The sequence below is a fragment of the Coccinella septempunctata genome, chromosome 2, assembly GCF_907165205.1.
Source record: "Coccinella septempunctata chromosome 2, icCocSept1.1, whole genome shotgun sequence".
Classification (NCBI taxonomy): domain Eukaryota; kingdom Metazoa; phylum Arthropoda; class Insecta; order Coleoptera; family Coccinellidae; genus Coccinella; species Coccinella septempunctata.
Window position 1 is genome coordinate 16,313,277 of NC_058190.1, and position 12,519 is coordinate 16,325,795.

Consider the following 12,519-nt stretch of genomic DNA (forward strand, 5'->3'; position numbering starts at 1 on the left):
ACTTATTTTAATCTCTTTTTAATTGATCTCTTGGTTTCTTTCGGTAAAATCGCATTCTCATTTTGTCTTTCTCTGACCCCACTAGTCTCCTGAGTTCTTGATTCGGATGGTTTTTCGCTGTTTCGAATAATTTCTCAGCTTTTCTGTTCATGAATTCCGTTATGATTTCCCATTTAAGGTACCTGTAAATCTGTCTATTCCTGACAAACCAAGGTGCATCAATTGCACATCGTAGTAGCTTGTTTTCAGTGGCCTGAATTCTTTTGATATGGCTCATTGCCGCGAAACCCCAGGCAACTGATCAATAAGTCAGTTGGGGCCTAGCAACGGCTTTGATTATCTTCAGTTTTGTCTCTATCGTCATGTGGCTTCTTCTTCCTATCAGAGGGTAGAGTCTATTCATCGCTGCTTTCGTATTGTCGATTGCTTGTTTGATATGACTTTTCCAAGTAAGTCCTTCGTCAAGAGTTATTCCTAAATATTTGGCTTTATTTTTCCAGTCGATTTCTTCGCCGTCAACTTTTAGATTCATTGTGGGTCGCAGTCTTCTCTTCTGTAGTAATATTGCTTGGCTTTTTTGTTTGAGCTTGATTTTCCACTTTATGCACCAGTCATTTGTTTCGTCAATCGTTTCTTGTAGAACTCGTTTTATTGCTATGCCTTTGTCGTCAGCATATAACGTTAGCATGGTTCTTGGATTCTTCGAAATATCGTGAACGTATATCTTGTACAGAAGTGGCCCAAGTACTGAGTCTTGGGGTTCTCCAGCCCTTATATCTCTTGTTGTTGTGGAGCATTCTCCTTCCACTTTCAGTAAAATCTTTTATTTTTGAGATAATTCCTGATAAATTTGCATATTTTGATCGAATATCCAGCACATGTCATCTTAAACAGCGTGTCCCGGAAAATGTGGGAAATCTCTCGGATTCAGATAGAATAAAAAAAAATATGACAAGTTCCCATAATTTTTTTTCCTAACGGCCCTCCGTACGAAGATACGACCTCCTAAATGACGCCACTGGAAATTCGTTTTAGTGGAATAAATTTCAAACTACTTGATATAATTTAATGAAAATTTGATATGATTCATAGTAGTGAGGACCTCTTAAATTACCGCACTCAAATTTAAATTAGCTTGTTCAGTTTACCAGGGGTAGACTAGGTTGTCTAGTTTTTTTGTCTGTGCTATGAATTCAATATTTTTGAACGACAAGAAGAAGAAGAAGAAGCAGACGAAGAAGAAGGAGATGACTAACCGATCCACTCACAATTTTATTATAAATAAACAACAAAACTTAATAATATAGTATAATTAAAGAGTTAATTATAAATAATTAATTGTTACTACGTATTGCTCAATAATTATACTTTTTTAGTGAATAATTGACTTTTCGCAACGTACTGAAAACCGAACCTCCCGCTTCACCTTGCATTAGCCCATATGTGACTGTACGCTGCGCACTCTTCGCGCTCTACCCCAAACACGGTTGATCGCATGATAAAAATGTTCAAAAAAAGTTGTAGAGAATTTTGAAGTCTAAATTTTTCATAATGGGTGCAAATCTCATTCAAGCAATAGATACCGAGATTCGTGAAAAAACAATTTTTATGACCTTTGACCTTCAATATCTTAAGACGCGTACACGATAGCACTGGTGACTTCTGAGACAATATTAAGGACGACAAAACAAAAGTTTATACCAATTTACAGCTTATTATCTTTCCTTCCGATGTGAAACCCTAATATGACTGGGCTAATTCCCCTTTCTCCTCGTAGGCTTTTTTGCATTCTCCATGCAGAATGATCAATTGTATTCAGTTCTTGAACCCTTTTGTTCCATCTGCTTGTTCCTTAGATCTTTCGGGACATTTTTCAGAACTTTGCTATGGCGGTTGAGGTTCTTTCTATTCAGATCATTTTTATTCATCCGATATATTCTTCTGAGTTTTCGATTTTCTCGTATAAGATCTTCTACTTCTTTAGGCGTATCGCCATGCGGATGACTTGGTGCTGGTCTCTTCACTCTCCTCGTGCTGTTTTCGTAAGCTTTTGATATGACCTCTTCCAAATTATCAACCGCACATTCCAGATCCTGTGGAGTGCTTATTGTTGGGATTTCTGTTATTTCCGATTGTATGAAATGGCTGAATTTCCAATTGGTATATTCTCCTATTTCCATCAATTTTTCCCTAATTGTCAATTCCACTGAATTGCTGTTTGAGGTTCCATCTTCCAAAGTCTCAATCGAGAATTCTTGAGTTATATTTTTCAATATCGCGATATCTATTACATCTGGTATTCTTAAACCAAAAGTAAGATATGTCGGTAACTCTGGTCCAATCACAATGGCATTTTGTTTTTCGGCGAAATCCTTCTTTGTTCTTTGCCACTTCTATTCTCTGTTGTGCTGTTCCATAATGGGGATTTACAGTTGAAATCTCTGATGCAGATTGTTTGTTCCTCCCAATATGTTGTTTACCTCGTCTTCTATTAAATTGTTTTGTGGTCACTTATATGCCGAGGTAATTTCGACTCTCTGTCGATTTAATTCGGTAACAATCGTCACTGTTTCTATTTCTCCTTGTTTTTTTTTTGTGTAGCAGGGGGAATATCTGCGAGACAGACGAACACACCCTCTCCTGAGGGAAAACAATTGTGGAGATTCTCACTCTTCTGAGCTCGAGACCCATTAAAAACCCTTAACTACTTCTTCATAGGTTCCGGGCATTTTGCCTATTAACCAGTTGACTCTTATGGTTTCTGGACTCTCACACGATCATAGTCGTGTTGATAGTTGTATGCTGCCTATATCTTTCATAGGTTAAGCTCTTCTTTGGTTACTTTTTAAATCCTTAACTGATTTCTCGTTATTCGGTGGTAGGTTCTTGACCTTCTAGCTTATTCTGTTGGATCGTAGTCGACTAATCTTCGTAGTTCCTCATTTGGATGTTGTTTGGCTTTGTCGAATATTCTTTCCGCCTTTCCCTTCATAAATTCTGTAACTGGTACCCATTCCAAGTCTTTGTGCATTTGTTTGTTCCTAATAAACCAGGGTACATCCATCGTCATTCTAAAGAGTTTATTCTCAGTAGCCCGTATTCTCTTGATGTGGATCTTGGCTGCTAAGCCCCATGCCGCCGATCCATATGTGAGTTGTGGTCGCGCGATAGTTTTAATCATCGTCAACTTGATGTTCTTATTCATATGAATTCTTCTACCTATGAGTGGATAAAGTCTACTCATTGCGGCTTTTATTTTATCAACTGCACATTTGATGTGGTTTTTCCATGTTAGTCCTCTGTCAAGCTTCAGTCCTAGGCTCGCTACTAGGTATGATGCTTCATTTTTCCATTCAATCTCTTCTCCATCAACTTCAAGGTTTTTTTATTTATTTATTTATTTATTTATTGAACAAGGAATACAAACAGGATATACCCATGAACAGTATTCACATTTTAACATAATAAAACGAAATAACCAGTGATAAACTAATTAACAAAATTTAGATTCAATTCAACATACAAAAACAAGAGAAGAAAAAAAATGGATTTTACATTGAGAGGTAGTATCTTTTGAGGAGCAATTTTGAATTCAGAACATTACCGTGAAAAATGTCAACGACCTCTTGAAGTTCATTGCAGGCACGGAGCATTCGAAATAGAGGTTGATTTTTCGATGCATTGGTTCTTCTTAAAGGAATGAAAAAAGTCTCGAAAGTTCTGAGATTAACTGCTGGTACATTTAAGCTAGCAACTTGCAACAAACTCGGTACCTGCAACTCACCGCTCACAATTTTTTTCATACAGAGAAAATCGTTCAATCTACGCCTGTCCTGAAGGGATAAAACATTGAAATATTTACGTTTCAGACAATAAAAGTTTTCATTTTCACAAACAGTAAAATTACATTTTAAACTTAAAAATCTTAGCATTTTGTTTTGGATACGTTCAATTCTATTAATATAAATATTATAGTGGGGGCTCCAGATTACCGAAGCAAAATTGACCCTACTGAACACATAGGCGTAGTAAACACTGAGGATTGACTTATAGCTTTTGAGAATTCTGCATTGTCTAAATAGAAATCCGAGCATCCTGTTGGCGTTGTTAACAATACTATCAATATGTGGAATAAAGGTGAGTTTCTGATCAAGAATTATACCCAAGTCTCTGACTTGATCGACTCTTACTAAAGCCGAATTGCCAATATGATATGGAAAAAGTATAGGAGTTTTCCCACGATAAAAAGAGAGTACTCGACATTTCGACACATTGAGATAGAGCTGGTGCTGGCTACAGAAAACCTCGAATCTCCCCAACTCCTCCTGAAGGGTAGCGCAGTCATCGACAGACTTGATGACGAAAAAGATTTTCAAATCGTCCGCGTTTTCCTCCATCCTCAATCTTCTCTTTTGCAGTAATATTGCTTGAGTCTTTCTTCCATTGATTTGGATTTTCCATTTGATGCACCATTTGAGTAATTCATCTATGGCTTCCTGCAGTATCTGGTGTATGATCTGTGGGCGTCGGTGTCTGAACGCTATTCTCGTGTCATCTGCGTACAAGGTGAGCATATTTCTAGCATTCTTCGGGATATCATAAACGTATATTACGTAAAGCAGGGGAGAGGTCCAAGTTCAGATCCTTGAGGCGCTCCCGCTTCCAATTTTCTGGTTTGAGAGGTTGCCCCATCTATCTTAACATAAAATTTCTATTCCTCAGAGAGTTCCGTATAATCTTGCACAGCTTGGTGGAATATCCTGCTTTTTTCATCTTGTAGATTATTCCTTCGTGCCATACTCTATCGAAAGCTCTCTCGATATCCATCAGAACTAATCCTGTGGCCTGTTAGGTCTGCATTCCTTCGGTGACGTATTCTATGAGCCGTAGCAATTGGAGTTCAGTCGAATGTTCTCGTCGAAATAAAATTGTTCGGGTGGAATTATCTTCAACATTTCTGTTTCCTGATTCAGCCTTTTAGCGATATCCCTCTCGACAATTTTTCCTAGTGCTGATAGTAGGCTGATTGGTCTATAATTTTGAGGAAATTTCCGTTTCTTTAGAGGCTTGTTGAAAACTATAATTTCTGCAGTTTTCCTTCTCTTTGGGTAGTATTCGGTCCTCATCACTCCGATTGTTATATTCGTCAAGGCTGCTATTCCTTTTGTAGGCAATTTCTTCAACATATAATTCGTTATCTTATCTTCTCCCTGCGCTTTCCTGTTTTTCAATTTCATTATGATCTCTTCGATCTCTGTTGGTGAAGCCGATTCTGGAATGATTTCGGTTTCCGGTGGTTCTATCATCAGTTTTTCGTTTGACTCCACTTTCCTTCTATATCTTCATTGTCATCATCATTTCTGTAGTTTATTCTGGCTTCTCTTTAAATTGAGTCGGCGTGTGCCTCGGCTTTTTCAAGTGTCGTATATACCATTCCGTTTGCTCCATGCAGTGGAGGTACAACTGTCGGTTCTCGTCGTAAGCATTTTTTCATTTTCCAAGCCGAGTGATCTATTTTATTCAGTTCCCTTAATCTCTGGTGCCACCTGTTATTACGCAGTTCTGTTAAAGCATTTTTCAATATCTAACTATGCTTATTCAGTTTCTTCTTGTCTTCTTCTATTTTTGTTGTTCTGTAGATTTTTCTGATTCTTCAGTTCTTTTTTATAAGTTCCTTTATATCCCTTGGCGTATCTCCATGTGAATGTTTCGGAATTGGTTTCCTTATTCTCTGGGTGCTTTCTTCATAGGCTTCTTTCATTTGATTTTCTAACTTTTCAACTGCTTCATCTAATTCATCCCAGGTGTTTATTTGGGGAATTTCCGTGATTTTCTCCTAAAGTAAATTCTTATATTTCTCCCAGTCTGTGCGATCCTTGTTTTGTGTCTCTTCTTCGTTTCTTGGGCCATGTTCCACTATGAATTCTATGGGATTGTATTCTGAAGTTCCATCTTCTAGAAACGTCTCCAAGAAACGAAAAAGAGTCACAAACCAAGGATAGCATAGACTGGGAGAAATATAAGTATTTACTTCAGGAGAAAATCACGGAAATTCCCCAAATAAACACCCGGGATGAATTAGATGAAGCAGTTGAAAAATTGGAAAATCAAATAAAAGAAGCCTGAATGCTAGGAACTCCTGAAACCCCGTATTCTCTCTTTTTCAATCACTTGCGGAATTTTCGTAATATTAATTGATATTAGTTGTGGCAACGACGTTATGACATTAACGACATTTCATGAGTGACCTTACTCCGTTATAGTTACAAAAATTCGAGAAAATTATTTCATGGCCAACCGAGTGCTGAATCAATTTTATCTCTGACAAGACTCGGAAAATAATTGCTATTCTTCTCAGTTAATAGTTTTTTTTTTTCTCAATTTTGAAAATTGGTTGCCGAAATTGAATTCAACTTTAGATCAATAAATGTCATGAAGTGTCATTTTATGAGTATGTTCTGAATCAGCTGATAAAAAAGTATTATTTTTGGAATTCGAACTTCTTGGCTCTTTATACGATCATAATAGAAGGAAGAATGGTAGGAAAACTTGTCCAAGTTGAACTTAAAATTAGATAATTTTCTAAAAGAAGTTTGTGTAAATGTTGTCCAAATTCATATTTATATCAATTAACCAGGTGAAAGAAGTGCCCTCTGGGGGGAACAACTTTGTCGTTAGTGTAAATCCTTTTTGAGTTTATATATCTAGGTTAGTTAATTCACTTCGTATACTCCGTAAATAATTTGAAATGTTAAAAAGCTTTACCATGCTATATGGATAAGATACATATTATTATGACCTTAAACATTAAGTCTTTCATTTCATCGTAGAAAATAGTGAAAAATGGTTAGTTATTCATGTGGCTTTACTATATACAAAATCAAACGGATGTTGGTAGAACATTTCACAGGTAAGTGTTTTTCATCCCAATAATTATTTCAATTACCTCAATAATTAATATAATTATAATATATTATAATACGGAAACAGGAGTCGGCCATATGCAAGTGCCTTTCCGATTTTCAATTTCATGTCGTATACTCCCTCCTGTTATTCTATCTATACTCAAAGGTTCTTAATGACGTAATCAATCACCAAAGAGCCGATATACTTTGGAGGGAGTCACAATTCTTCTGGTTTTGAGCCATTGTGACCTCGGTCTGACAGTTTCGCACGATCTCACTTGGCACGAACACATTTCCAACGTGTGTAAAAGAGCGAGACAGATGACTTATCTACTTTACGAATCGTTTCATGGTTGCGACCACAAAACATATGGTCTTCTTTACAAAACTTGTATAAGACCTATTATGGAGTATGCTGGACCAGCCTGGTGGTGAGGAATGATTGTGGTGCTTTGGAATCTGTTCAGCGGTGGGCTACCCGCCTCCCCTACGGCTTTCTTCGCCCTCGATACGAAGAACGGTTGGAAATATTTGACCTCCCCACCTTCGAAGATCGTCGGAGTCGCGGCGACCTAATTTTTACTTTCCGGGCACTCAGGGGCCAGTTCGGAGAACCAGTGAAAAGTATATACACGTTAAACAGCAACCATCTCCGGGGCCACTATCTGAAACTGAGCCATGAGTTCTTCAAGACATCCACCAGACAAGGTTTTCTATCCAATAGGGTCTTCGACCAGTGGAAAGCCCTCCCGAGATCAATTGTCGAAGCTGATTCTGTCAATGCCTTCAAGAACAGATATGACAGATGGAAATTTGCGCCTGTACAGTCGCGTCAGTAGTCTCCAGAAACTTCTCCATGTCGGGCTAATCTGGATCAGCTCTATCACGACTTTGTCTGAGAATTAAAATTTTGTTGTTTTGGGTGTTGCTCACACTGAATGTTCTTTTTTTTTCTTATTGAAATTATAGGTTCAACCTCTACTCTTCATGTCAATAAGTAAATAAATAAATAATTAAATAAACCTTTTGATGAATGTATTTGATGATCTATGGTATCAATACACTCTCGTATCAGGTTGACAAGGTGTCGATCACTTATTTGTGTTTCATCAAGATTTCGGAAGTGCTCAGTGTTTATTAATCCCCAGAAATACTCGTAAGCCCTTTATGGCTCGGTAGCACTTTAGAGATTACCGAGCATTCATTCTTTCGATAAAGTCCTCTAATTACTAAGCAATAGACACTGTCTTCAGAAAGTGGTCGAGAGCACAAAAAGACTTCAAGTGATTTCACAAGCACTAAACACGATGCTTTGGCGCAGCTCTAACTTGCTATTTTGCAGGGTATGTGATAATCTACAATATACCAAAAATTGAATAAAATCAATCGAAAGTCATTTTGTATTCAGATCGTGCAAGGTCCTTTCATTGAGATTGTTTCTACACAAAATGATTGAGAGGAGGATATTCACTTTCGAATAAGTGACCCCCTTCTTCGTTGATAGCTTGTATCATACCCAATTCAAAAATTGTTGTCTTTATTTAACGTAGTTTATAGTTTGATAAGGAAATTACATGTCACTGCGAGGTTCTCACAACTGCATCCTCTACAGCTCGCCCTCCAGCTCCAGTGTTTAAATGGACTCCAGTATCTGAGAGACCAGGTGAACAGTAGTATCCCCCTCTTCCCGTTAGTATCTTCACTAGCAAAAACTGGAATGTTTGATTCGATTTCAATTTCGAACAGAGAATAACACCATTGTCGTTAATAATAAGGACAAAACATTTTATTACGTCATAAAACACATGAATGAACGAAACTTCGACCTGTACCACGGAGCATACAGTACTCCGCCGCGCTGGCAAGTACCACGGGCACCATGGAAATGTCTGAAATGGGACGACAATTCAGAATTGTCGCTCCATTAATGCGTTCTAGTCATGAATCAGATAGGTAGCGTGTCGTGATGAGGATTGTAAAATAATATCCCTCATGATAGGCCTCCACTCTCGCTTAAGACACCATACTCAGGTACTCAACGATGCGTTACACTGCATTCTACTGAGGAGGGACAATAATCCCGAAACCGGTCTAGAGTTTGTGTATATATGTTTCACCCTCTCTGGCAAGTCCTGCGCTGATTCATGACCAGAACGTATTAATGGGGGGGGAAACTTACTTGATTCAGTTCTCGAATTTCAACTCGGCACAATTTGATAGGAAAAATCGAATTACAAAAATTAATGTTTCCAAAATACATTCTTCAAGATCTTTTGACGAATCGCGACACATTCAATTTAATTTTCAATATCAAGTATCAATCAATGGAGCAAGTTCTCAAAATGTGTTATCTTATCTCAGTACACATTCAGTTAATATTTTTAATTAAATTTGAATTCAACGGCTGAAAAAAATTCATGAAAGAAATTCATTAGAATAATTCATACACGCAATATTGACAAGCCGCGGCGACTGTAGTAACTGGACTGCTTTATGGGCAGTCGCGACGCCAGAGCCTCTTCGGCCGCTGCAATCGTAAAGCTGCGTTCACATTAGCGAAATTTTCCTCGCGAAATAATTGCGCGAGGAAATTTCGCCTAGTGTAGACGCCTCCCTCACCGAGAGGAATTGCGGGGCGAGGGCCCTCGCTGCGAGCCACAGGTCTGTCGGTTTTTGTCCGCACATCAAAGGGTTTCGCTCATCGAATTTGGCATAGTGTAAACGTGGTCCGCAATCTTCGTACTGACTGCGAAACAAACACTGAAGGCGGCTCGCTCCACTCGCGAAAGATTTCGCTCTTAATTGCGCTTTGTTTTGGGAACTGCGAAATTTCACTCGATGAGAGTAATTGATGCCCGAGTGATTTTCGCGAGGAAATTTCGCTAATGTAAACGCAGCTTAACGCTAGAGCCGAGGGATTGACAACAGGTCCATATATAATAAGAACAAAAGCAGTGAACGAGATATAGCCGTAGCGCGGCTCCATACTCGCGGCTATAGCCCCTTCAGTCCCGTGATTGATACTCCACCTTTAGAATACGCGATATTTGATTGAATCAAGTATCAGTAATATCCTGGTAAAAGCAGTGGGTATTTTCGGATGATTCAAAAAATGAAGAAGAAAATTAGATAAAATACGTTATTTATTACATGTTGTGGTTTCTCATCACCTTACCCTAGAAAAAGAGATTTACGAGAATAGGTTAGTCCACAGACACCTTGAATAGGACGAAGCAATATTTTTCAGTATTTACCGACTCAACATCAATCAAATTTTTTTTGGCTAAGGTTGAAACTCACACATTCGCAACAATATGAGATGAAGAATAACAAGTTTCCTACTCCTAAACTTCTAGTCCCGGAGGTGGTGTCACTTTTTTATCAGTGATTTATCTCCAACTCGAATATGATTAATTAGAGAGTTGCACTATTAGTGTACTCGAAATCGAAAATCAGTCAGCGCGACCGTGGTGGGCGTGGGAGACGGTGATACTCGCCGGAAAAATCTAAAGAAAAGTCATTGATCTCCACGTCAAACTTTGTGATAGTTGTTTTTTGGTGTAGCAGGGGGAAAATCTGCAAGTCAGACGAACCACCCTCTCCTGAGGGGGAACAAGTGTAGGGATTCTCACTCTCCTGAGCTCGAGACCCACTAAAAACCCTTAACTGCTTCTTGAATATTGGTTCCTGGCATTTGCCTATAACCCGTTCATCTCTTAGTCGGTTTTCTTCTCGCACAATATCATGCTGGGATTTATGTGTTTATCCTCTATAATGTAACACTCTATTGGATTTTTCAATAAGTTTATGTTCTTATTTTAATCTCTTTTTGATTGATCTCTTGGTCTCCTTCGGTAAACTCACATTCTCCTTTTGTCTTCCTATGCGTCGTAGTCCACTAGTCTCCTGAGTTCTTGATTCGGATGGTTTTTCGCTGTTTCGAATAATTTTTCTGCTTTTCTGTTCATGAATTCCGTTACGGTTTCCCATTATAGGTCCCTATAAATCTGTCTATTCCTGACAAACCAAGGTGCATCTATTTGACATCGTAGCAGCTTGTTTTCAGTGGCCTGAATTCTTTTCATGTGGCTCTTTGCCGCGAAACCCCAGGCAACTGATCCATAAGTCAGTTGAGGCCTAGCAACGGCTTTGATTATCTTCAATTTTGTCTCTTTCGACATGTGGCTTCTTCTTCCTATTAGAGGGTAGAGTCTATTTTCATCGCTGCTTTCGCTTTGTCGATTGCTTGTTTGATATGACTTTTCCAAGTAAGTCCTTTGTCAAGCGTTATTCCTAAATATTTGGCTTTATTTTTCCAGTCGATTTCTTCGCCGTCAACTTCCATATTCTTTGTGGGTCGCAGTCTTCTCTTCTGTAGTAATATCGCTTGGCTATTTTGTCCATTGAGTTTGATTTTCCACTTTATGCACTAGTCATTTGTTTCGTCAATCGTTTATTGTAGAACTCGTTGTATTACTTCTGGGTTGCGGTGTCGAGTTGCTATGCCTGTGTCGTCAGCATATAACGTTAGCATGGTTCTTGGATTCTTCGGAATATCGTGAATGTATATGTTGTACAGAAAGGGCCAAAGTACTGACACATGGGGTACTCCAGCCTCTATATCTCTTGTTGTGGAGAATTCTCCTTCCACTTTCACGTAAAATCTTCTATTTTTGAGATAATTCCGGATCAACTTGCATATTTTCATCGAATATCCAGCACATCTCATCTTGTATATTTATCCTTCATGCCATACTCTGCGAATGCTCTGGCGACGTCTAGTAAAACAAGACCTGTAGCTTGTTTATTTTGGAATTCCTCTGTAATGTATTCTGTGAGCCTCAATAATTGTTGCTCTGTTGAATGCTCTCTTCTGGATCCGAACTGTTCTGGTGGTTAGTTTCAGATTTTCGGTTTCCTCATTTAGCCTCGTGGCTATAATTCTTTCTACTACTTTTACTAACGCCGACAGTAGACTTATCGGTCTATAGTTTTGTGGGAACTTCTCTTTGAATGGTTTATTGAACACTATGACTTCCGCTGTTTTCCATTTTTCTGGGTACTGTTCTGTCCTCATAATTCCATTCGCGATATTTGTTAGAGCGGCTATACCTTTTCTAGGTAATTTCTTTAACATAACATTCGTTATTTTATCGCTTCCGGGAGCTTTCCTCTTCTTCAAACGTGTAATTATTTCCCTGATTTCATTTGGCGATGTTGGTTTGTCTATTTCAGCAGCCGCTGATCATTCATCCATTTCTTCATCATTTTCTTCAACCAGTTTTTTCAGATCTTCATTATAGTCGCCTATCCTGTAATTTATTCTCGATTCTCGTTCTATCGAGACCGCCAATGCATCTTCCTCATCAGTATTGGTATACGCCATTCCCCTTTCTCCATGTAGAGGTGGAACTTCAATCTTTTCTCCTCGTAGCCTTTTTTGCATTCTCCATGCAGACTGATCAAATGTATTCAGTTCTTGAACTCTTTTGGTCCATCTGCTTGTTCTTAGATCTTTCAGGGCATTTTTCAGAACTTGGCTATGGTGGTTGAGGTTCCTTCTGTTCCGATCATTTTTATTCATCCGATATATTCTTCTGAGTCTTCGATTTTT

At 38.5% G+C, this 12,519-nt stretch overlaps 1 protein-coding gene across 2 annotated transcripts in view; it reads left to right on the top strand.

Annotated features, from left to right (window-relative positions):
- Window positions 1-12,519, top strand: part of LOC123306524 (thrombospondin type-1 domain-containing protein 4-like) — a 728,470-nt gene that overhangs the window by 488,437 nt on the left and 227,514 nt on the right. The window lies entirely within an intron of this gene.